Raw genomic sequence first — 27,747 nt, forward strand, 5'->3', positions numbered from 1 at the left:
GTCACGAATGATTGTGGTTGAATATTATGTCCTTATTTGTAATGTCGTCTGTACTATTCTTTTTAAATATTTGAATGACAATAAGCATGCGTTCCCAGGCTTGGCACTGAATATGTAACTAATTATGAAAATCAATAATAATCTTGACTGGTAAACCAATTTGGGGTCGATCGAGGGAGACCGTCTGGTTCAGATTCTTTGCATAAAAGAAGACCCTGAACCTTCTTTACCATTGCATCCAATATGATATAGACGGCTTGATGGTATAACCCTTGGAAGCGGAAGTGCTGTTGGGTATTTTTTACGCCATAAGCATCACCCTCTTTGTAATTAGCTTGGTATGCTAAAAAACATTGTTTATTATCTGATTGTTATTATTTTTGCTGTAATTCTTTTTCTGAGTCAAAAGAACTTCACTTGGTTGAAATATTTTTTTAAGTCATTTTCCCCCTTAACCAATTCCCCTTTGATTTTAGAGTGACAACTTTTTTCTTCTCGGCTTTTTAACAAACCAGCACCCCATATCTCTTTCATGTTTGCTTATGTCATCTTTACCTTTGCCATTTTCAACTCCGCCATTTTTTACACTGTTAGAAAATTTATGCTTAGAAATAAAAAAAAAACCCTGCAACAGAGTCTGGAGAACCCCTGTAATCTTACTGCACTGTGTAATCCTACATGCATGCATTTGTATAAACTTACAGAAAATTGGTATTTTGTGCATGTACCCTTACAAATTTATTGTAATAAAACTGTTTTCCCCTATTTTTAAACATATCTGTTCTGTAAAATTTAAGAAAAATTGTGGAAAACCATCCTAATATTATAATCTTCAAAATTATTTGTTGCTTTTTCTGTAAAAACCTGTTTTTTTTTATTTTTCTTCTGTAGAATCTACTGTTTTTTCTAATAGTGTACCTCGGCCACTTTTACCTCTGCTATTGTCACGTCTTCCATTTTTACCTCTTGTCATTTATGCCTCTGCTCTTTTTATATCTGCTGTTCTTACATCTGCTATTTTTACCTCTGCCATTATTACCTCTGCGCCATTTTTACCTCTGCTATTTTTACCTCTGCCATTTTCTACCTCTGGCAGTTTTACCTCAGTATCTGCCATTTTTACCTCTGCCATTATTACCTCTTTGCCATTTTTACCTGGCACCATCTGGCCAAGCAAAGCCAAATTCTGCTGAAATAATTTGTTCCCATTCACATTGTGCATAATATCGTAAGGGCCCGTAGCGGCCATTTTGACTTTCCAATAACAGTATTTATCACCTAACTGGCAGAATAAATGATATCTCTTAACTGCTTAATAGAAATTATGCTTTCATACAATATTTTACTCATAGATCACTAATACCTGCATTTATGGTGCTCACTCCTGTGAATATTGGTTTACCACTTTGCATTGTGCAAAATACTGTTAATGTCTCTGGCGGCCATTTTGAAAGTAATAATATAGTATTTAACACACACTTTAAACCTGAATGATATATTTCGTTAGAAAATATGTTTTTAAACAGTATTTCAGTATAATTTATCACATATATATGCATTTTTTAATAGTGATTACTCTTGTGATTTCTTTGCCTCACTTTGTCATTGTGGATAATACTTTTAGGTCCTTTGGCAGCCATTTTGAATATCAAAATACAACATTCATCACATACATGACATATTGATAATATATTTCGTTAACAATTATGTTTTTATTCAATATCCCACTCGTTTAATCTTAATAATATGCATTTCTGTGGTCACTCTTGTGAATTTTTTCGGCCCCCATTGCCATTGTACGCAATACTGTTTGGGCCAGTGGCTGCCATTTTAGATATCAAAATACAGACATGTTCCCATTTATGACATAATAAATGATATAGCTCGTTAGTAATGATGATTTGCATATATTACTTCGTTAACACATCGCAATTTTTTGCGGTTTAGTGCTCATTTTTGTGAAAATTGGTTTTCCCTATTTATATATATTGTACATAATAGAGTATACAATGGACTATGGCGGCCATTTTGAATATCAGGAAAATAAATATTTTGTCAACAATTATTTTTTCAGAGTGTATTTTACTCCTGCCACACGCTTTCATGCATTCCATAGCCAATGTGCGGACAATTTTAGGATTTTCATGGGTATAATTTGCATAATTTGGGCGGCCATATTGGATTTTGCCAATTTGCGGAAAATGCTCATGGTTATACACGAGTGGCATCATCCAGATTCGTAATCAGCATCCTCAAATTGACAAGAAACCATCAAAAAATATTGTATATATAAAAAAACAAGGTTTGGTCAAGTTTCTATGGGGCCTATCCTGGACTATAGGTGTATACTTTGAGAAGCAGATTTGCTGGAGGGTGAATGCACACTCACTCGCAAAAACAAACATTTGTCCTGGTAGTAATATTGAGAGAGAGGGCGAGTGCATGAGAAGGAGAAATAATATTACACATGTTGAAATATTAATCTAATGACTCAGTTTTGCAGTTTTCATAGAAAAAAAATCAAATTTGCGAAACAAGTAAAGTTACCGCAAATTTCGTTTCAGTATCGCCGAAATGTTGGGCTCGTTGAACTTACACGCTGGCACTTACAACTTTTGGCCAAATCGTGGTTTTGGGAACCACTCGTCGATATGCATACGCGCACTTGTGTACAAAATGAATAGAGGTGGAAATAAGGAACCGTGCGTGTGACTGAATAAAGCGTTGCTGTATGACGTGAACGGTGGTTCCCAATATTACGATAATGCCCAACTTTTTTATATTTATGTATTTGAATGTTTGAATACCATTGAAATAATCTCTCTAATTTTGCAATGTTTATCATTGTTGGATGGTTATTTTGTAATTTCCTATTTTTTTCTCATTTTCTTTAACTTGTGCTTTCTTCACCTGTTTTACATTTCTATTCCGTCTAGACTTGAGTTCATTTGCATTTCTTTACAGCCATGCGCTTGCAGTCTGAACTAAGGTTATTTGAGTTTAATTATATTCAGTGTTCATTCATCCTTCTCCACATTGGATTCTTTTCCTCTGATTCTCTTTTATCATCTTCATTCCTTCTCTATCCAGGTGTTCCTCTCATTCCATCCCTCACCCGACTCCTTAGTTTCTAATGCCACTATTACATAATCACCCAAACATCTTTTATCGCCTTCATCTTATTCCTCATTGGTTTATATTATGAATGGGATCACTATACATTTCAGTTGGGTTCTTCTACTTTCTTTGATTTCATTGCATTAGCTTTAAGATGATTTAAATTGTTACTGTAGCAACAATGATGTGGGCGAGGAAGGCCAAAGGTATGAATATAGAGAGTATTTTAAAGGACAAGTCCACCCCAACAAAAACTTGATTTGAATAAAAAGAGAAAAAATCAACAAGCATAACACTGAAAATTTCATCAAAATTGCATGTAAAATATGAAAGTTATGGCATTTCAAAGTTTCACTTCATTTCACAAAACAATTATGCACATCTCGGTTGGTATGCAAATGAGGAACTGATGACATCACTATTTCTTTTGTATTTTATTGTATGTAATATCTTATTTTTCTCGTCATTGTCATGTGAAATGAAGTTTCATTCCTCCCTGAACACGTGGAATTCCATTATTTTAACATTTTGTGCTTCAGGCAAGGAGGTCCTAATCGTCAAAGTGAAATATTGTATAAATTGAAAAATTGAAATATTGTATAATTCAAACATCATCGACTCTCTCATTTGGATGTAACTGGCTCGATCATAATAACTATTTTGTTAAAAATAAACGAAACTTTTAAATGTCATAACTTTCTTATTTTACATCCGATTTTGATGAAATTTTCAGCATTGTGCTTGACTGATTTCAAATCAACATTTTCTGAGGTGGACTTGACCTTTAATAAAGGCATGAGACACACAGACACAGATACGACACTATAAAAATCCAGTCTCTTAGTTCTCTGTCTTCTGTTCCTGATATGTTTGCTGTTAAGTTCCTGAGTTGTGCTGTTGTTTTAAAACCGATTATTTTATCCTCATCAAGTAGGTGAATTAGTTTTGAACCCTTACATTATTGATGCCTTCGCAGTTCTGCTTTTATTGCATTGTTTGCATGTGTTGTGTTATTTTAAATGTTTTATCTGTAAATATCTGTTATTGCATTCTTGTGTATAGGGGCCCATAGTAGACTTGTTAACTGCAAAAAAGGGGCTTACCGCTGCATTTTTGAGTACAAATGTCCCACTTGGCACAAATGTTCCTTGAGTCAAAAGAAAAAGATTCATCCAAAGAGACACGCTGTATCTATGCAAATAAGCAAGTAATTTGCATAAATTTGCATATTATGTCGATATAGTATTAACAAGTAATTCAGAATATATATTTCACCAGAATTGCCCTAAAATTGAAAATAAAGACTTAGGGTAAGACAGGGAAGAAAATTGTCATAAAATAATTGGGATATCCTTTTTATTATTATCTAATTTACATAAATTATGCAAATTATAATTTAAAACATAGTATTTTTTTCAAGAATCCTGAACTGTTTTATAAATAACAGCAATTAATACAAAATGTCAACATTCTACATGAAAAAGAATATATTAGCGAAAACATCTACATGCTTCATGACAGTATTAGTGTCTTAATTTGCTTAGAAAGATGGCAAATATGTCAAAATGTATGACGTGATATTGCGCTAAAACGAGACCAAAACAAACTCTATGTCACAGTCACACTCACGAATCGGACAATAAAGCGATCAATGGCCTCATTAGACATGTATGTTAGAGATAACACAATCTCAACACAATAGCTTCCATCGGCTTCTCGTATCGCTTTTGTTGGTGTGTCTGCCACATCGTAACCTATGATACATACGGGCAAAATGCATTTCGGTATCGGTAAAACACTATCAATTTTGTTTTATTTGTTTCTAATTTGTTTCTCATGGAAAATTTACAGGAGGCATTGCTTTGCAGGTTACCGCTTTAGTGAAGCTCTGGCACATGAATCATGACGAATGTACCCCACCTCAATCCATATATCAACTTTGTTAATATATATATCTTTTGGAGACCCCAAAGTGGCAAAACTGCATCTCCCCGGCATTCCCGCTACTTTACAAAACCAGTTTGACTTCACTTGTATTATCAACTTGGAAAACACAGATGTATGGGACATTTTTTTATTTTTGTTTATTTAAGCCCACGGGAGCCTTCCGAATTTACCCCATCCCCTCTCCGTATTTCGACTTTAAATGAAAAATATATCATGTTTTAAAGCCATCGGCAAGGCAAAATGCGATTTTTGGTATAATAAAGCAACTTTTATATCTATATTTTTATATTTACATTCATCATTATTGATATTATTATAATTATTATAAATATTATTATTATTACTAATATTATTATTGTTCTGCCGTTTGTAATAGTGCTCTAGCACAGTAAAGGCTATAACCCAACAGGAGCATGCCTAGGATACCCTTTCCCTTTCTGGTTTTATGTATTAAAAAGAGTTTATTGTCTTTAGAACTCTTAAAATATTACTTTTGTTTGTATTGATACCTTGGAATAGATTGAGGAGAAAATACTCTTCAACTGACATGTAGAGGAGCTGTGGTAAATTGAAGAACAGCCACACGGCCCTCTTGATTCCACTCTATGTTGAATTTAGATATTTTGAGAGCCCAATCGGAAGAAAGATACATTTCTACTACACACAGTAAGGCCTCTTTGCAATCTCCTCTTGAAAAAAACAGCAACATAGAAGGCATTGTTTTATATCTCATAAAATAAGTTCGTGTACGTGACGGTGGCCTGTCGAAGTTGCCAAAACCGTTTATTTTGTTTTGACAATATATATTTAGAATATCGTCTAAATGAAGCCCTCATCTGGAAAAGGGCACTTATTAAAGGCAGCATCTACATTATATAGAGGAGGCCTTGGCGCTGGGAAGAGGGGGCTGAAGCTGGTTTAATTTCTTGGGACCAAAAGTTTACATTGAACCTTTCTTGATTTTCAAATTTACATCAATAGATTTTATAGGCAAATAAACAAAAAGGATTGTACTACAAAATGAAGTTTTTTGGGGAACGTTTCTTTTTTTTGTCACATCTGCTAGAATTCCAGGGGGTGCTATCTATCGAGAATATTGCACGCAGCACCCCCCCCCCCCTCTTCCGGAAAATCTTGCGGGTGCTTCAGCCCCCGCTTCCAGGTACCAGGGCCTCCTCTATATAATGTAGATGCTGCCTTTAATAAGTGCCCTTTTCCAGATGAGGGCTTCATTTAGACGATATTGTAAATATATATTGTCAAAACAAAATAAAGGGTTGGGCAACTTCGACAGGCCACCGTCGTGTACACGAACTTATTTTATGCGATATAAAACAATTCCTTCTATGTTTTTTTTTTCAAGAGGAGAAAGTAAAGAGGCTTTACTGTGTGTAGTAGAAATGTATCTTTTTCCGAATGGGCTCTCAAAATATTTAAATTTAACATAGAGTGGAAGCAATAACGGTGTTTGAGTATTATAGAGCTTACGTGTGGCTTCTTTTTTCAATGTTCTACAGCTCTTCTACATGTCAATTGTAGAATATTTTCTCCTCAATCTATTCCAAGATATCAATACAAACAAAAGTAATCTTTTAAGAGTTCTAAGGACAATAAACTATTTTTGAATACATAAAACCAAAAGAGAAAAGGGTATATCCTCGGCATGCTCCTGTTGGGTTATAGCCTTTACTGTGCTATATCATTATTTCAAACTGCAGAACAATAATAATAATAACATTAATGATGATATTAATATAGATAAATATGAAATATAGATATAAAAGTTGCTTTATTATATACAAAAAACGCAATTTGCCTTGCCGGTGGCGTTTAAACACGATATTTTTTTTTTATTTAGTGTCAAAATACAGAGAGGGGATAGAGTAAATTCGGAGGGCTCCCGTGGACGTAGGCTTAAATAAACAAAACAAAAAACTATCTTCAGGAAACATGTTAACTGATGTCTCATATATCTGTCTTTTCCAAGTCGATAATACAAGTCAAACTGGTTTTGTAAAGTAGCGGGAATGCCACGGGAATGCAGTTTTGCCACTTCGGGGTCTCCAAAAGACATATATTTTAACAAAGTTAAATTATGGATTGAGGTGGGGTACATTCGTCATGATTCATGTGCCAGAGCTTCATTTAAGTAGTAACCTGCAAAGCAATGTCTCCTGTAAATTTTCCAAGAGAAACAAATAAAACCAAATTAATAGTGTTTTAGCGATACCGAAATGCATTTTGCCCATATACTGTATAGCAAAGATTACGGTGTGGCAGACACACCAACAAAAGCGATACGAGAAGCCGATGGAAGCTATTGTGTTGAGATTGTGTTATCTCTAACATGTCTAATGACATACCATTGATCGCTTTATTGTCCGATTCGTGAGTGTGACTGTGACATAGAGGTTGTTTTGGTCTCGTTTTAGCGCAATATCACGTCATACATTTTGACATATTTGCCCTCTTTCTAAGCAAATTAAGACACTAATACTGTCATGGCGCATATCGATGTTTTTGCTAATATTTTCGCTTTCATGTAGAATGTTGACATTTTGATTAATTGCTGTTATTTATAAAACAGTTCAGGATTCTTCCCGATACCGAAATGCATTTTGCCCGTATGTATCATTGATTACGGTGTGGCAGACATACCAACAAAGGCGATACGAGAAGCCGATGGAAGCAATTGTGTTGAGATTGTGTTATCTCTTATGTCATACCATTGATCGCTTTATTGTCCGATTCGTGAGTGTGACTGTTTGGTCTCGTTTTAGCGCAATATCACGTCATACATTTTGACACATTTGCCCTCTTTCTAAGCAAATTAAGACACTAATACTGTCATGAAGCATGTAGATGTTTTCGCTAATATATTCTTTTTCATGTAGAATGTTGACATTTTGTATTAATTGCTGTTATTTATAAAACAGTTCAGGATTCCTGAAAAAAATACTATGTTTTAAATTATAATTTGCATAATTTATGTAAATTAGGTAATAATAAAGAAGGATATCCCAATTATTTTATGACAATTTTCTTCCCTGTCTTACCCTAAGTCTTTATTTTCAATTTTAGGGCAGTTCTGGTGAAATATATATTCTGAATTACTTGTTAATACTTTATCGACATAATATGCAAATTTATGCAAATTACTGCTTATTTGCATAGATACAGCGTGTCTATTTGGATGAATCTTTTTCTTTTGACTCAAGGAACATTTGTGCCAAGTGGGACATTTGTACTAAAAAATGCAGCGTTCACCCCTTTTTTTTGCAGTTAACAAGTCTACTATACATGTAGTTGTAAAATGGATACTCTGAAACAAAGTTTGGATATTCTTGTGACGTACATGCGTGCAACTGTGAGTGGCGATCCGGAGATAGGTGGGGGTGGGGAGGACGTTTCTTCCTATAATTTCTTCGTTCAATTTCAATTCATATGGCAAAATAACACAATCTAGAAATTACAAAGTAAAAAAAAAACAGATACATAATTAGCCAGGACTTCTGAAAGGAAGCCTCTGCTTATATTTGAGGCCCTAAATGACATTTAAAAATACAATTAAAAAAATGTTTTTAAAAACCGCATGAGCTAAAGGCCTACATGCACACAATACCTACAAAAAACACACATACCCGCAATCACACATTGCAATAAACGAATAAGGAAAGTGTATGAGAAAGAGAGGGAGATAAAGAGAGACAAAAATAAGAATAGAGAGGAATGTGAGACTCACAGTGAGAGGGAGAAAGAAAAGAAGATGAGATGAAGAAAAAGGAAGAAAAATGAAAGAGAAGGAGTCTACTCAGCCAGGGATGACACCGAGTTTTTTTTTTTTTTCGAAAATTAATCGTTTCAGCATGGACCTAGGTCCATGGTTTCAGTAATAGCCTGACACAGGGGCGGAAATCTCTCCCAAAAGGTAGGGGGGGACAAGGGTCTGGAAAATTTGACAAGCAAAAAGAAGGCTATTACCTAAAATTTAAGGTCATTTCGACGAAAGTATATTTGACAAGCAAAAAAACCAAGACGCTCGTTTTATTCCCATTTTGAGTTATATTTTTCTAATAGCATCACCAAAGACCAAAAATAATAGGGGGGACATTTGATAGTGTGTCCCCCCTACTATTTTGAGTAGGGGGACACGTCCCCCTTGTCCCCCCTGGGATTTCCGCCCATGGCCTGACACGAGTGTCGAACATGACTGAAATATAGCTCTATGGATGTAGTAGGACAATGAGTTCCATTCATGAACGCCTGTGTATCGAATACAATGGGTTTGCATTGTAAAATGAGTAAAGAGAACACAAATATTTCTTCGCATAAATGAGTTTTTAACTATGGAAGGAACATTTTGAATGAGTTTTATTGATTTTACGATCACAAATATAATCACAATATTTACATATCATTGCTATAATTAATGGGGGACAACAGCATGCAGTAATAATAACAAGCATGAAATAAGAGGAAAGGGTAAGTGACTAGAAGAACGTTCATTTCGAAGAAAAGGAGAAAGAGGATCAGCCAGCCATCGCAGATTATAGCACAGATGAATCAACAATTCATCTGTTCTGTGACTGTGATAATAGGTTACCCCAATTCGGAATCTTCTATTGACCGTGACTACGATAAAAAAAACACATTTCAGATTTCAATCTCACTAATTTTCAAAAATAGTTTAGTGTATCAACGGATAGATTTGTTACTTACCTTTTATTATTGGCTAAATATTATATTTATATTTGTAAATTCAAGAACAACTTAACAAATGTGGATTTATTTAAAAGTTTTGTGAAGAAACAAAAGGAATTGAGCATCACCTAGCCAAGAAAAGAAACAAACTCACTGTACACTTTAAGAAGTGGCGATTTGATATATGATTTTTATTTTAGATTCAGGTACATGTAGTTCCCCCTTTTCCATTCTATTGGTTTTTGTATCTTAAATTGAGACTTGTACAATGCACAGAGTAATATGCTACAAATGATTATACGTGTAAATTCATCTCGATGTGTATTCCCTATAGAGTAACCTGTATCGTCCAATGTTTTATTTTGATTTATGCCACCCTTTGATCTCTTTTTATCTCTGTTTTGTGATTTTACTACTTTTGAACTGTTTCAGATAATTTTCAATTACCTGTAAATATTGTGATTATATGTGATTTTGAATACCAATAAAACACATAATAAAAAAAAAAGATTATCTAGCAGAAAAACACCCAAGGTGCGATCAATCAAGACCCTAGATCAGCGACAGACTCAATAAACAACAGTATTGTCCTCGCATTTTTTACCCTCTCCTTCCTTTTTTAAACAAACAGACCTCAAATCCGCTCAAATCAAAGTCGACATTTCTTTTATACAATCAACTCCTTCTTATCCACAATCTGGAGACATGGCCTTCCAAACTGAAAACAAATGTGTTCAGCCTGTCGCAAGTCGGGGGGGTGGGGGGCGATGACCGCAAGAAAGAGCGAGAGAAAAAGAGAAAAGAATTTTTTTTTTAAATACCTCCAAAAATAACTATCCCAGAACAAATAGAACAAAACATGTTTGACAACAGACGAAGGAGATATCAGTGACGAGAAACAGCATACTGGGGCCCGTTTCTCAACACCTGGACAAGTTAGTCATATCTTTATCCACCAACTACGGAGTTAGTTCCAATCTTACTAAACCCGTTTCTCGAAAGGCTTCCTAACTAAAATACCTTGATATCGATATTATCGGTAAAAAGAGCAAACGAGACGTAGCCTTAGTCACAAAATAGCATAATTTTCAAAAAGAAAAATTATAACAAAATTGCAAATATTGTGATGAATTGGGAATTTACTCTTTTAAAAATAATAGCACAGGTAAATTATGCACCATAAATACTTAAACCATGAAGACTTGAGCATTCAATTGCTGAGAAAATGGAATTATGAATAATTGATCTCGTGACTAAAAAATCACACGTGGACGTTGAGATGAGTACCCCCGGGATATCCAATTTTAATAGTTTACGAAAGTATAACCATAACGGTTTTCGTGGTAAAATGATGATAATTATACGGTATTTTACGATTCCAAACATCATCAAAATATAGTTTAACAATTTTTTTTTAAATCTTAGATACTGAAACTTACGATTTGACATATTCTATGCATAAATTAGAGATAGAATTTATCAAAATGTTAATAGGGGTCTGAAAACGACAAATACGAGTCCATTTATGGATGGCCCGATGTGGTAGAATCTTTATCGATTAAATTATTTTACTATTTCAAAATAAATGGTTTTGTGGAGTATTACCAACAGTTTTTGTAGATTCTTTGTATTACAATGATCATAGAATGCATTATCCAACTTGTTTTTAGATGTAATTTCAACATCTATGATTGATTACGTAAGATTATAATTTTCAAATTTCTAGGCACTTTTGCATGTCATAGTCTACCCACGTGATGCCACTACGTCATTAAGAAAGAAGTTGTGACAGGTTCGGAGGTGTCATAAATATTTAGTGAGGTTGTTGTACCCGATCTTGGTAAAGAGGGCTTCGTGAAACGGTTAGCGGACAAGTAGCTCACTATCTCCGATTTAGTCAAGAAGTTAGACTTATGACGGTGTTGAGAAACGGGCCCCTGGTCTTTTAAAAATCAGATAACTGCGCGGTGACCGGGTTACGACCTTTGAAATGCACGTACGCACAGACATGACAGAGCTAAGACGAAAATATAGTTTGAATTGACAATGAAAATACTAGAATAAGAGCATGGAATAATCAGGAATGATTAACATTTCACCAAAAACTATAAACGGGGCTATGATAAGACAAGATTACACAACATCTAAACGCCACATTTTGAAGTGCATATAGTAAGCCTGTTTATTTATTTTTATTAGCTAAGTGGGACTCCATGTCTTTCTGTCTTTTAACATACTTTTTAAATAAATCAACAGATGGCAAAGTATTCTTAAATTTACACAAGAATGTAATAGTTGGCTATTAATGAAAGGAACAATTGGCTTTAAACATCTTTATTAAACATTTTGGTTAGAATCCTTCTGTGGTACATATGTTTTACGAGGTCATATATAGGAATCATTTTTAGATTAAGAAATAATGGTAGACTGGGACTGCAAAAGTCATTCTTTGTTATCAATCTTAGTACTCTTTTTTTTTGGAAAATGTATTGGTCTTACTCTTATACTCATCACAATAATTAAGGTGTGTCAAGATTATGGCATTATAATTGTTCACCAATATTTTAACCGGTAAACAGCACTTAAGGTTTGATGAGACACCAGTACTTCATGAAAGCTTAGAACATTATTAACAATATGATACTTCCAGTCAAGTGACTCATGTTCCTGTACACCTAAAAAACTTAATTACCAATTTGTATTGGCTATTCAATTGAATCTATTACGTTCAGAATGAAAAATAATATACCAGTAATTTATTTTCCTAAAATTTAATACGTGTATATGTTCATATCCCTATTTTATTGTACGAAATAGACATCAGAAATGAAATTATCACATATATATAAACCAGTTATTCGATATGTCCAATTCTTTTTTTATTGTAGATATAAGAGTAGTAATATCTTTATGCGAACCAAAAACAACAGTATCATCAGCATAGAGTGAAATTTCAATAAATTAGAAGATTTCATTATTTTCATTGCCATAATTAGAAATAGGAGGGGCCCGAGCACGGAACCTTGTGGTATACCTGAAATACCATAATTTAATAGATTCACCAATGACACCACAAATTGTTTTCTGTTTAATAAGTAACTTCCAAGCCACTGTAAAGGAAAACATTGATTCCATATAAAAACTTAAGGAATGCGATGATCGATGGTGTCAAATGCTTTCGACGGTCAATAAAAACTCCAGAACGAAAGTTGCCTTTCTCTATTTCATTTAAAATATAATAAAGAAAGAAGTGGAATAATTATTGCGAAAACCAAAATGTTCCTTTATAAAAATGTCGTCTTTAGTAGCAAAATCACTTAGTCTATTAAACATTATTTCAAGGAACTTAGCAAAAAACTGGAAGGAGTGCAACAGGTCTATAAGTTTCAATATAATCTGGATGTATATTAGCAATGGCACAACCTTTGCTACCTTTACTTTTTCAGGCACTGAACCAGTACTCAGAGACATATTAAAAATATTATATAACGGCTGGGCAATATAATTTATACATTCTTTAATGACTCTTGGTGATTTACCATCAGATCTATTAGGTTTTGAAGATTTAATGAAAGAAGACATTAATTTGAATTAATTCATGAACACTTGTAGGTTTAATAAAGAACGATATGAGTTAGGAATGGAAAATAATCTTGAAAAGAATGCAAAGAATTTGATACTATGATATTTTTTCAACCATATTGACAAAATACGAACTGAACTGGTTTGATATATCAAGCTTTAATAAATGAAAATTTCAAAAGTTTTCTAGATACATTTGCTTTGGTAATGCATGATGTTTTCTATTTCCCAATATATTATTGATATGTCTCTTCATGTTCATAGTTTTCTTCATATCATTACTGTGCTATACTAGTATTCTATGAGCCTATAACTTTTAGTTTCGATGATTTGGATAGTTCACTTACTTTTATACCATTTAGATATGATTAACCGGGTTAGAAGCGACATATTTATTTTAAAAAATGGCTAACTGAAAACATGGCAATACCAGAAAGGTATGCACAAGACACTAGTGCTGATTCGCTCGATGATTTACTTTTTACATATCGCTATTGGCAATCGGCACCGAAGTTTAGTCGAAATCGCATTGGTCATGGTACGAATGACTGGTATAAAGTTGCGCCGATTTATTCTTTATTTATCATAATATAACCTTTCGCTATTTTGTCTTTGAGATTGCCATTTTGGTAAAGGCTCTTTCTTTCCCTTTCTTATTTTTATTTTCCTTTTCATCGTTCCCCTTCCCCCTTCTCTTTTTTATTGGTTTAAAAAAATTAAGGGGGTGGATTTGCCCTTCAACCCACGTTCTTGATTTGCTACTGTTCCGATCTGCATAGAATTTCTATTTAAAAAAACAGTTATTTGCACATCCTGGTTGGTATGCAAGCTTGGAAACCGATGATTGCACTCACTATTTTTCCTGTTTAAACGTAAAACAGTGTGTGATTCCTCGGTGGACATGCCGAAATGCCAGTGCATGTTACCAATTTCGATTTGATGAAGAGTCATCTTATTGTCAGATCTGCAAAGAAAAATGAAAAAAAAATAACGTACAGAAGAAATAGTGAGTGACATCATCCATTTGCCCATCACTGTGTTGTGAATTCGACTGTTATGTGAAAAATAAGGAACATTTTGAAATGTCATCAATTTACCATATCACACCAGATTTCAATGACATTTTTCAGCATTACGTAGGCACGTCGCGGTCTAGTGGTTTTAACTCTCTGCCCGTGAAACAAAGGGTCGTGGGTTCGAATCCTAGCCATGGCGTGTTTTCCTTCGGCAAGAAATTTATCCACATTGTGGTTCACTTGACCCAGGTGAGGTGAATGGCTATCCGGCAGGTTTAATTCCTTGATTGCACGAGTACTGAAAGGCAGCTCGAGCTAAATCCGGGGGTGATAATGATAACAATATGCGCCTCGGAAGAGATTGTTTCTGGTTATAGATGGCGCTTTACAAATTCCTTTTTATGCAAATCAACATATTTTGGGGGTGTGTCGGACTTGACTTTTGATGTAATGTCTTCACACTTGTTAATACCCAGACATGCAGGAAGTAGGATGAAAAATGTATTACTCCATTTCGCAATATACCCCTACCATGTCCACGCAAATACACGCACAATTTATTACTAAATGAAGATAGAAAAGCAGGCCCTATACGTAAATATATATATGTGTGTGTGTGTGTGTGTGTGTGAAGCTATACATGTACAACATCTTTGGCAACTCTTTTATTTAAATATTGTAAAGAAATGGATGAAGAGAAGAATGGTAGACGTAGCTTAAATCAAGGTTCCCCAAAGCTATCTACCCTTTGGAAAAATTGGTTATGCCGAAAAAATGCCCCTGCCGGGAATCGAACCCGGGGCCCAGCTTTGAACGCCGGTGCCTTAACCACTAGACCACAGAGACGGGCTAGTGGCTAGGCCGGCCGAGATCCGATTGACCGTCAGAAAGACAGATTTTCGACACTATACTAATTACCTTTGTCGGGTGAAGGTGGGTTTTGAACATATATACATATATATATATATATATATATATATATGTATATACACATATGATGCAGTATTTGGTACCCTGGGGTACCAAATAATAATCCGCCATTTTGTTTAATTATTTATTTTATTTTTTGCGCTGTACCCTGGGTTACCAAAAAATGTGTACAAGTATATTTTAATGTTTTGTACAGATTTTTTTTTTCTTTTTAGTGATCTTATGTGACAATTAATGCATGGAAATGATAACTTTATTCTAATTTTCATGTTCTGTTCTAATCTTCACTGTTCAATAATGATACCTGTAGTTGTCATTATTGATCTTATGTCTTTGAATTCAATTCAATTCAATTATTTAGTTGAATATTTGAATGAAATTGGAAAGTAAAGTTTGTTTACTATTATTGGCATTATCAAAGAAAGGAAATGGGCGTTGTGATCATTGTCCCCATTCATTGTCATGATTGTCGCACCGATCGTACGACCGTGATCATTATGACAACAATGTAACTGTACACTATTACAACACGAGATGGCGCTGCACAACGCTGTACATACCCCGGGGTACTACGGTACCCCGGTGTACGGCGTGGTGCATCAAATATGTATATATATATATATATATATATATATATATATATATATATATATACATACACAGTGCGTCCCACAAAAAACGAAACCGTGATTTATCAATGATTTATCATATCTTAATCACAAATACAATAGTCAAATGACCTACCATTGTAAAGCTTAGAATCTCCTCTTTCATCTGGAAGTACTTAGATTATTTCTCATTCACGCATGAGTGGGCAAAAACAATTTGGAAAGGGGATACCAAAAAGTCACTTGGCGGGCTGTATCTTGGTTTCAAAAAGAGAACCACATTTTCAAAAAGTTCAATATCTGCTCTTTAATTTGATACCTCAATCACAGAAAATGGTCAAGAAATAAGAAAGTTCTGGTTATTTAATGTCCAGTGAGTTTGAACGCTAGCCTGTAAAACCTCTTCATTTAAATATGAAGAGGTTATACAGGCTAGCGTTCAAACTCACTCGACATTCCGTTTTGTTGACGATCAGCCATGCATGAAGTCTTTTGTTACCGTGCGATAGCTTCTGTCGGAAACCGGTGAAAACATATTTATTTAATGAAATTATGGAAATACAAGCATTGTTTCGAGGGATCATAACTTTAAGTTCTTGACCATTTTCTGTGATTAAGGTATCAAATAAAAGAGCAGATATTGAACTTTTTAGTCATGTGACTTTTTTTGAAATTCAAATACCCCCCGCCAAATGAGTTTTTGGCATTCTTCCTTCGAATTGTTTTAGCTCACTCATGCGTGAATGAGAAATAATCTAAGTAGTATCAGATAAAAAATATTTTATTAGATTCTAAGCTTACGTTGGTAGGTCATTTGTCTATTGCACTTATGATTAAGTTATGAGAAATCATCGCTAAATCTCGGTTTCGTTTTTTGTGGGACGCACTGTATCTATCTATCTATATATATATATATATATATATATATATATATATATATATATGAATGTATATAGTGCGTATCAAAAAACGGGACAGTTTTGAAAAGTCTATAAAAATTTGTTTCAAATTATAATATCTATATTTTTATGTTAAAAGATGCTCTGAGATCTTATCTTTTAAATGCAATTTTAAGAAATAAATTTTGTTCATGCTTGAGCGAACACGGGACGTTTTTGTCGGAGATCAAAGAGAGGCTTGCGCCAAAATGGCAGAAATGAGAAATTTGATGATTAGACCTTTGATTAATCAGCAGACTCCTCTTTATCTCTTCATTATCTTTGCCATAATTTTCAAACTGTGCTGTCAGATTTCATTTACAAATGTATTTATTTACCTGAATTATATTGTATAATTTCATTTAAACTTCTTTTACCTTTGAATTTTCGTTCATAAGTAAGAAAAGAAGGCTTTTTGTCAACCCGAGTAAGAAGATTTGCATTATTAATTTGGAAAATTTGTTATTCAAATCCTTTATTATGTGAAAGAAATTGTTATTGTACCTATAAACGACATGGATCCTATTTTCAAGGGGTTATTGAATCCTTCACCAAGTTTAATTATGTGCTTGACAGGACAGACAGGAAAGGATTCATGTCTTTCAATGGCAATGGTGTATTGAGTCAATTTTGAAGGAGCAAGATATGGCAGACCGGGTAAAATGTATTAACAATTTGTGAAGCGAGCAAGCAAAAATTTAATTTTTTAAATTAAAATATCAAATTTTGTGATTTTGACATAATATTCAGAAAACGATATCATATTTCACTTTCTATGTTTTCTGTTATTTTCCTTTCCACTTTTTTTTTCTTGCTCATGATTTTTTATTGGGGGGGGGGAGCACCCCGAGCGCCCACCCATCAGTATGCCATTGTTCAAAAGCACCATAACCTTTGTAGCACACAATGAAAGGATTTGAAAAAAAAACACGCTCTCCCATGCTTTGGTTTTTAAAAAAATTTGCCTAAAGAAGGAATATTCAAAGCTAAAAGAGAACATGTTAAAAAGGAATAACAACGGAACTATTGGAGCGAATAAGTAGAATTGGAAATGAATTTTGACCGCATAATTCGAAAATTATGGCAAAGATAATGAAAAGGTAAGAGGGAAGTCTGCTAATTAGCAAGAAGTCCGACCATCATATTTATCATTTTATGCCATTTTGGCGCAAGCCTCCTTTTTAACCCCAGACAAAAACATTCCGTGTTCGCTCAAGCATAAACAAAACTCAATTATTTAATGGCATTTGAAGGATAAGACTTCAATGCACGTATTGACACCAAAATATAGAGATCATAATTTGAAACAAAAATTTTGTAGACTTATTAAAATCTGTCCCGTTTTTGTCTCACCTGCATAGCAGAGTGAGACTATAGGCGCCGCTTTTCCGACGGCGGCGTCAACATCAAATCTTAACCTGAGGTTAAGTTTTTGAAATGACATCATAACTTAGAAAGTATATGGACCTAGTTCATGAAACTTGGCCATAAGATTAATCAAGTATTACTGAACATCCTTTTAGAGTTTCATGTCACATGACCAAGGTCAAAGGTCATTTAAGGTCAATGAACTTAGACCATGTTGGGGGAATCAACATCAAAATCTTAACCTGAGGTTAAGTTTTTCAAATGTCATCATAACTTAAAAAATATATATGGAACTAGTTCATTAAACTTGGACATAAGGTTAATCAAGTATCACCAAACATCCTGCATGAGTTTCACGTCACATGACCAAGGTCAAAGGTCATTTAGGGTCAATGAGCTTTGGCCGATTTGGGAGTATAAACTTTAAAAGTTTTTGGATCTGATTCATGAAACTTGGACATAATAGTAATCAAGTATCACTGAACATCCTGTGCAAAGTTTCAGGTCACATGATCAAGGTCAAAGGTCATTTAGGGACGATGAACTTTGGCCGAATTGGGGGTATTTGTTGAAATACCATCATAACTTTAAAGGTATGTTGGTCTACTTCATAAAACTTGGACATAAGAGTAATCAAGTATCACTGAACATCCTGTGCACATTTTAGGTCACATGACCAAGATCAAAGGTCAATGAACTTTGGCCATAATGGGGGTATCTGTTGAATTACCATCATAACTTCGCAAGTTTATTGATCTGACTTTTGAAACTTGGACATAAGAGTATTCAAGAATCATTGAATATCCTGTGCAAGTTTCAGGGCACATGATCAAGGTCAAAGGTCATGTGAGGTCAATGAACTTTGGCCACATTGGGGGTATTTGTTGAATTACCATCCTATCTCTGTAAATTGTATTGGTCTAGTTCATAAAAGGTGGAAATAAGAGTAACCAAGTATCACTGAACATCTTGTGCGAGTTATAGTAGTTTTCAAAGTCAGCACTGCTGCTATGTTGAATCGCGTGATGCAGGTGAGACGGCCAGAGGCATTCCACTTGTTTTTATACGCACTGTATATATACAGTGCGTCCCACAAAAAAACGAAACCGAGATTTAGCGATGATTTATCATAACTTAATCATAGATAAAATAGACAAATGACCTACCAATGTCAATGAATGTAAAGCATAGAATCGCCTCTTTCGTCTGATATTACTTACATTATTCCTTATTCACGCATGGATGAGCAAAAACAATTTGAAGAAATTATATCAAAAACTCATTTGGCAGGGGGTATCTGAATTTCAAAAATAAAATCACATGCCTAAAAAGTTCTTATTTGATACCTTAATCACAGAAAATGGTTCAGAAATAAAAAAGTTCTGTTCCCTCGAAAGAATGCTTGTATTTCCATAATACAGAAGCTGTCGCACGGTTAACAAGACTTAACGCATGGCTGATCGTCAACAAAACGGAGTGTCGAGTGAGTATGAACGCTAGCATGCAAAACATCTTCATTTTATGAAATGGTTGAAATTCAAGGCTTATTTCAATAACCAGAACTTTGTTATTTCTTGACCATTTTCTATAATTAGGGTATCAAATTAAAGAGCAGATATTGAACATTTTTTAAGAATGTGAGTTTCCTTTTGAAACCCAGATACAGCCCGCCAAGCAACTTTTGATATCCCCCTTCAAATTTTTTTGCCCACTCATGCGTGAATAAGAACTAATTACAATGGTAGGTCAACTCATTTGTCTATAAGTAATTGTAATTGTGATTAAGTTATGATAAATCATTGATAACTCTCGGTTTCGTTTTTTGTGGGACGCACTGTATATATTTATGTATAATATGCTGAAAATATTAACTGAAGCCAAGGGGATCGATTTGTCTATCATGTTTCCCTATCTCTTTTCCTTCCTTTATACAGGCAACACGGGGAGGGGGAAAATACAATGAACGTAAGTATATAACATATTTCAATTTTTTCATCATAGACAGTAAATTCTTTATAGAAACAAAGTGCATTGTTCGACAGTTATTTTGTATATTGTCCTTGTGCTTGTGTAGGCCGGATGAGCGCCGGGGCCGGTGGGTGGAGGCGGTGTGTGCGTGAGAGTGGGTGGGGGGGGGGGGTCGTGTAACCTTAGACGCAAGAATGGAATGAGTTTGAGTTTATGATTACAAATTTCCCTCTTTTAATTTGATAAAGAACTGCTGGTCTGGAAAAGTACAATTAATGGAAATCTTGTATGGAAAAAAGATATATACCCAGTTGTTGTGTGTCCGGACAGGTTGTGTGTACGGACGATCAATTTTAGAAAGTCATTTGGAAAAAAATTACAAGTGAAGTTTCATCAATTTTAATACAAAATGTTAGGAAATATTGTAGAGAACAAAATAGAAGATGACTACATCTATTGAATTCATATTTTTAGTGTAATCCAAAGACAAAAAAGAAGGCTTCAAAATTGTAAAGTGTCCGGACACCCGACCCCCCATCCTAATAGATTGCTTTTTAAGTGATTGATATAGGCAATTATTAAGTTTGTACAAATTGTTTTTTTTTTCAGATTACTGACTGGAAAACAGTATTTATGAATGTACCGTGCATTATTTTTATGATATGAATATTACGGAAAATCGTCATGAATGAGTGTTTGCAAAGTAATATATAAGGTGAAATTTTCACTTCTTAAAAGTCACAAGCCTAAGATTATACATTATTTTGATTCCATTTAATTGGAATAGAAGACTTGTGAGAGGCGCTTTTCAAAAAGCGAAATTACTTTTGCTTTAGATTTCACGGTTGAAAAAGTATGACGTCAAATTTGAATTTGAATTAAATGCAATTAAATGACAACCCTGAATTGCTGCGATTGGCCAGCATACCTTTTATTTTTCTTTCTTTACAAAGCACATAGTCATGCAAATTAGCCTTTGTATTATGTGCTATATAAAAACGATTCATATCATTGTAGATGTTCCCACATTTCTGTTATTTAGGTTCGCTACATCAGTTATATGTATTTGCATTATATCTTCTTTTGAATGATTAGGGAAGAAGAAACGTAAGCACGAGGAGATTGCTATCCAACCTAGTGATCAAGATGGAACATCTTCTGCAGAGCCATCAGCAAAGAATACCAAGAGGGATAAAGAGAAAGCAACTGAGAAAATCAACGAGAAAGTATCAACAGGTACTAAATTTGAATTCTCTTCATGCTATCTTCCACATTTTAATAGACCTCTCACATTTTTTTAAGATTCGAATTAGTTCCATACTTTTACAAGTTTATTCTTGACAAACTGAAATGTTGCCAGGCAAAGCAAGAATTAATTCGTTGCTCATAATTAGGTCTATTGAACAGAAACTGCTTAACATCTATGATTTTATTGGGTAATACTAATTTTTTTTTTTTTTTTTGGGGGGGGGTTCCTCACGTATTTTATGGTGTGCACTTTCGCTCTTTTTTTGTGTGTGCAAAATTCCCATCCATCTTTGTGTTATTTCTTGATGGATGAGTTAGTGTGTAGAATTAAAATACATTCTCGCTTGTTTGATAAGAACCACCTAAACCTGACCGTCATTGGCGGTGAAAGGCAAAAATTTTAGGGGGACCACCAAAATTTTAGGGGGGGGTCCACCAGAATTTAGGGGGGACGCAGAAAAAAAAGGCTCTCACCAAAAAATTTAGGGGGAGACCAACCCCCACCTAAAATTTAGGGGGGCAGGTCCCCCTCCGCTTCCGCCGCCTATGCTGACCGTGAACATGACTTTCAATCATTGAATGTACATTCCATAATAAGAAAAGTTAGTCGAGGAGGCGATTAGTGCAAAAAATAGCCACTTTTTCTCAGAAAGCATAAAACTAATTGGTGCAATCATTCTTCACCTCATACTGATCATTTTAAGGGGTGGTGTCAACATTTTCAAGTCAGGCTTAGCAATGATTGCTATATGAGGGTCGGCATGGACCTGTCCATGGAGGATTATTCTATTGTTACTGGGGGTGCTGAGCATTGTCACAGAACCCCCAGTAACAATAGATAATCGTACGTGACCAGGTCCATGAGGGGCGGCGACCCGGGGGGGGGGCACAGTGCCCCCACTTTTTGAAGCACTGAAAAAGTGCCCTTTTTACGCAAGAAATAAGCCCCCACGAACGTGTACTTTGTCCCTTTCACCTGAGGAGGTGTAAATATACATGGTTATAATACAAGTAACAAAATAGATAACACTTATAATGGACTGTAAATGAAATATGTAGTATTATTGGGAAGATCTATCACCAAATCTTAGCCCAAAGAATAGAAGATTATGTAACTGAGAACAATCTAATTGATTCAACCACACAAAAGGGATTTTTACATGGTATATCAGGTTGTTTACATCATAATACTGTTGTTCATGAAATAATGAAACATGCCAAACACTCACGTAGGACTGTTCACATTACTTGGTTTGATATGGAAGACGCGTTTGGTTCAGTCTCCCATGATCTGATTAAGTTTACATTGTTACGTAATAAAATTCCAACACCTATATACAATTACATTCTAAACTTGTACTCTTCACTAACTGGATGTGTATCAACAGATGAATGGACCTCACAACCCTTCAAATTCAACAAAGGCATATTTCAGGAGACCCTCTATCTACCATTATGTTCCTTCTATGTTTTAACCCGATGATTGAGTTTCTAAATGATAACAAAAGTTTCGGCTACAAATTGAACGATGAAAATTTCATCACCGCCCCATTTGCTGACGATTTTTGCCCAATTACCGGAAACAAAAAGTCACACCAGCGTCTTATGAATCAGATCGCTTCACATACACGCTCTCTGGGTCTGAAATTAAAGCTACCCAAATGCAAATCATTATCAATAGTCGGGGGTTCCCCTAAAGATGTGCCATTCTTCTTAGAAGGAGTAAGTTTAGCAACCCTAGAGCAAGACGATTTCAAATTTCTTGGTTCACTTGTTACGTACAAAACATCATCTGAAGATGTCTATCTATATCTTCACTCATTAATCAATAATGCTGTGAACGACATCGACCACACCCTTATTAGAGATGAGTACAAGTTGAAAATTTATGCCGATTATTTTCTTCCTTCAATTCGTTATCACCTTACTGTCAATGATGTTACTGATTCCCATCTGAAATTACTTGATGCACTTACCAATCGTTATCTCAAGAAATGGTCTGGCCTCGCCAAACCCGCCACACTTGCGTTTATACATCATGTGCCTGAATGTTTAAATATCATGTCGATTTCAGATACTAGTATGTATTACCAATCACATGCTCTTAACTATAGTAGAATCAGACGTATTTCTGATTCTAGAGTTAATATTTGTCTAGATTCAGCATTAGAAAGAGAATCTATTTGGAAGCGTAAAAAATCAAGTACGGTGAACAGCGATAGAGTATATTCACAAGTACAACAAGCTGATGTCACTTTCCCCAAACTCAAACATGAAATTAAAGATTATTTCATGAAAGAGATATCAGAATCGTGGCTTTCCCATGTTCAGTCACTCTCCGTTCAAGGCGAGTTTTTCAAACTTGCTGCCCTTCAAGAAAAGTCAGTCGACTGGAAAAGCATAATTTATAATCTCCCACACAAAGTAGCTCGCTTTCTCATGAATTCTCTCTCACACACTTTGAATACCAATGCAAACCTTGTAAGATGGGGGAAGGTGACATCAGCGAAATGTAATAAATGTAATAACCGCGGGAAGCGCGTTTCCGTTTTACACCCTGGCGAAGGCATTTTCCGGAAAAGTAGCCAAAAAGCGACTAGTGAAGAGTCTACGTCTACGTTTGTTTACATTATCTATATCAGATGGGCGCGCGATCCAAAGTCCGCACCGAAGTTATCCGCAGAACATACCGTACTTTCAAATGCAGCTGAGCTAATACTTTCCAGGTTCAATACGAATGTTTGCCTTGATCATTTGCCTTGCCGATTTGCTGATGTCTGACTTTCTCTCTATCTGTCTATATATCTATCTCTCAAATTCTATCTCTATCTATCTATGTAACTGCAGTATCTATCTAATAATCTTCTCTGTCTCTCTCATTCTTTATCTAACATCTATCTCAAATTCTCTATCTCTCTCTATCTATCCATCCATCTGTCTGTCTTTCTCTATTTCTCTCTCTCTACCTACCTATGTAACTACAGTATCTATATGTTAATTTGTCGCTCTTCTCTCTCATTCTTGATCTATCTGACATCTATCTATCTCTCTATCCATCTATCTATCCATCTGTCTGTCTTTCTCTATTTCTCTCTATCTATTTATCTATTTTTTAACTTATCTATCTATCAGTTAATTTGTTAATAATCTTTGTCTCTCTCCCTCTTTATCTATCTATCTCTCATCTATCTATCTCTATCTATACATCTGTCTGTCTTTCTCAATTTCTCTCTATCTATATATCTATCTATGTATCTATCTATCTGTTAATTTGTCTATCTTCTCTGTCTCTCTCATTCTTTATCTTTCTATCTATCTAACATCTATCTATCTGTCTCTCAAATTCTCTATCTCTCTCCCTCTCTAGCATCTGTCTGTCTTTTTTCTCTCTCTCTCTTTGTCCGTCCATATTTTTATCTACAACATCTCTCTCTTTCTCTATCTATCCTCTCTCTCTTTCTCTCTCTCCCCCTCTCCCTCTATATATCGACCTCTGTCTCTCCCCCTCTCTCTATGATCTATCTATCCATCCATCTCTCCCTCTTTCTCTCTCTTTCTATCTATCTATCCACCTCTTTCTCTCTCTCTTTCTATCTATCTATCTATCTGTCTATCTTGTCTCTATCTATATATTTATCAGTCTTCTATATCTATCTTTCGGCAGCTTCTAAGTGTATCAATCCATCAAACTTCAGTTTGTCTTTCCATTATAAGTATCTGTTTATTTTTATTTTGCCTGTCATTCTATTCATTTAGTTAATAATTTATTTTTTAGAAAAAAAAACTATCATAAACAACGCGACTGCAAAAGCATGTTCGGATTTCACTCCTGACTGCCGCTCTCTCTGTACATGAAGTGCCGAGGAACTCTGTGCTCTGATCAGTAACTGTGCAAATTGCATGCGGTGGACTAGCCTGTGTCGCACGCTGCATGCAACCAGCGACGTGTGTAGACTCTTCACTAGTCGCTTTTTGGCTACTTTTCCGGAAAATGCCTTCGCCAGGGTGTAAAACGGAAACGCGCAACCGGGAAACGGTTCACCATGTTCTTAACGCATGTCCCGTTGCCCTTGACGAAGGTCGTTATACATGGCGGCATGACAATATTCTTTTGTACATATTGGAAACATTGCGGAAAGGTACATCAAACCAGGATGTAGATATTACATCCGACCTCAAGTCAGAATAAAAAAACAGGGAATATCTACCGTCCCATTGCAATGTATGCAGACGAATCTGATCCCTGATATATGTGCATTGTGGAAAAATGAAAAGAAACTAGTGATACTGGAACTTTCTGTCCCTTTTGAAACCAACACAGAAAAAACACATGAATATAAAGAAAGAAAATACGCCCCACTCATTTCTGACATTGAATCAAACAGCTACTCAGTAAAATACTTTCATGAGGTGGGATCAAGAGGCTACATTACCCCGGATAACACAAAACGACTTAAAATGCTTTTAAATGAATTTGGCAAACCAACCCCTTACAAAATTTTCAGAGACAACCTTTCTAAATTGGCAGTGACATCATCTTTCGTAATATACTACTAAAAAAATAACGTCCAATGGGAAAATCTGCGTACATAGTGTAAAGTTGTACACATCAATTCAGAGTGTAATCATGCTAATAATGCATGAGTCCACATACGTCATGGTCTTATTTTTTTCTCAATGTTTGGTTTTTATCTAAAATGATTTTATCTACACGCCTATAATTACTTTAATTACAAATTAACTTGATGATTAACAGCTTATTATACTTTCACAGAATATTCCATCTTATTTGGTATAACTGTAACATTATGTTAATCTGCCCTGCTTGTGTCAGTAATGTGACCATGTCCTGGGCTCTCTTTTATTCTGTAAATGATTTGTATTGTTGTCATTCTTACACTGTTCCTTTATTGCTTTTCGCACAATAAAGTGATGCAAAACTTTTAGACACAGTGCTCTAGGTGTTTGGAACAATCTTCCAATAGAAATGCTTTTATAAGGAAATTGAAACTATATCAATCAATAGTGTGTGAAAGCAAGGATTTTTACTGCCCTTGTAGGCGTCTATGTCTTGGGTTTGTTCGCTAAATGTGTTTTAACTTCTATATTCATTGTATTTCATGTAATATCAAATGATTTCAATTATTGAATTTTATTTTAAATTACAATTTTTACTACATTTGTAATTTTAATGTGACTTATTTCGTTTATATAAGGGTGTTTATGGTTATCTTGACAAACCTTGATAGGTTTTTATTACCATCCAATTCCAATATTGTATTTTTATTGTCATTTGTATCTGTTTATTCTCTTGTTTTACATGTACCTTACATTTATTAGTGTACATTCTATTTGTTATTACTGAAGTCTATACTTTGTATTGATTTTTATTGGAATTGAATAAAACATTGAATCGAATTGAATGTTTTGACATAATTTACATGTAGGTGTGTGAAGAGGGGTATGAGGGGCCAGGTGTGTAAATCATTGTCACGGTTACTAAGTATGTAACTAGTTTTAAATACATTTTTTTTCTCTGTCTATTTCTCCCCCCAGATTTTGGGATATCGACTCCACCGTTAGTAGAATACCTAAAGGGAATTTTACGAGAATATAGTGATGGTCAAATATTGAAGGTGAGCAACCCAATTTATTTTTTTGTAGGCCTAATTTGCTTCACGCTTTGATAATTCTAATTTAAAAGTGACTTTTAAAAGATTCATAAAACGTTGCATCGTGTAAATAAAGAAATATGCTCTCTATTAATTTTGAAATTCCCATATTGAAACATAAATGAGAAGATTTCTTATACAGGGTGTATCAATAAAATGTTTGCACTTTGAAATAGTCCTGGGAATTGAAAAATATACTACAGGGGGATATTTTTTGTTACATATTTTCTTGGGTTTGGGTATCATCTATCAAACGAAAGTAAAAATTTTGAAAGAATGTTATACTTGCGTGAGCACTGTCCATTTTCATAAAACTTGCAAATATTAGTTTGGGCAGAAATGCTCACTTTCACGCTGCGTCAAGGAAAAAACTCATACATTTCGTTTGCATTTTCAGTCAATTGAAATAAAGCAGATACATCTAAGTATTTTGTAACAACTTTGCCCCCCAATTTACAGACATTTCAAGCATATTTTCATCAAGTTTTTATAATTGAAAGTGGGTTTAAATTCTATATTTAATTTAATACTTGTTTCCCAACACTGTCCCCCAAGCTTGACAATGATTAACAGAAGGGAAATCAAGCGCAAGTCATTACATGTGAGACACAAATCCGTACATTAAAGCAGATATCATAACGATGACCACATT

The 27,747-nt window shown here is 34.7% G+C and overlaps 1 pseudogene; it reads left to right on the plus strand.

Annotated features, from left to right (window-relative positions):
* LOC121422835 overlaps nucleotides 1–27,747 on the plus strand; it is a 49,141-nt pseudogene that overhangs the window by 2,978 nt on the left and 18,416 nt on the right.

The sequence above is a fragment of the Lytechinus variegatus genome, chromosome 10, assembly GCF_018143015.1.
Source record: "Lytechinus variegatus isolate NC3 chromosome 10, Lvar_3.0, whole genome shotgun sequence".
In the NCBI taxonomy this organism is placed as follows: domain Eukaryota; kingdom Metazoa; phylum Echinodermata; class Echinoidea; order Temnopleuroida; family Toxopneustidae; genus Lytechinus; species Lytechinus variegatus.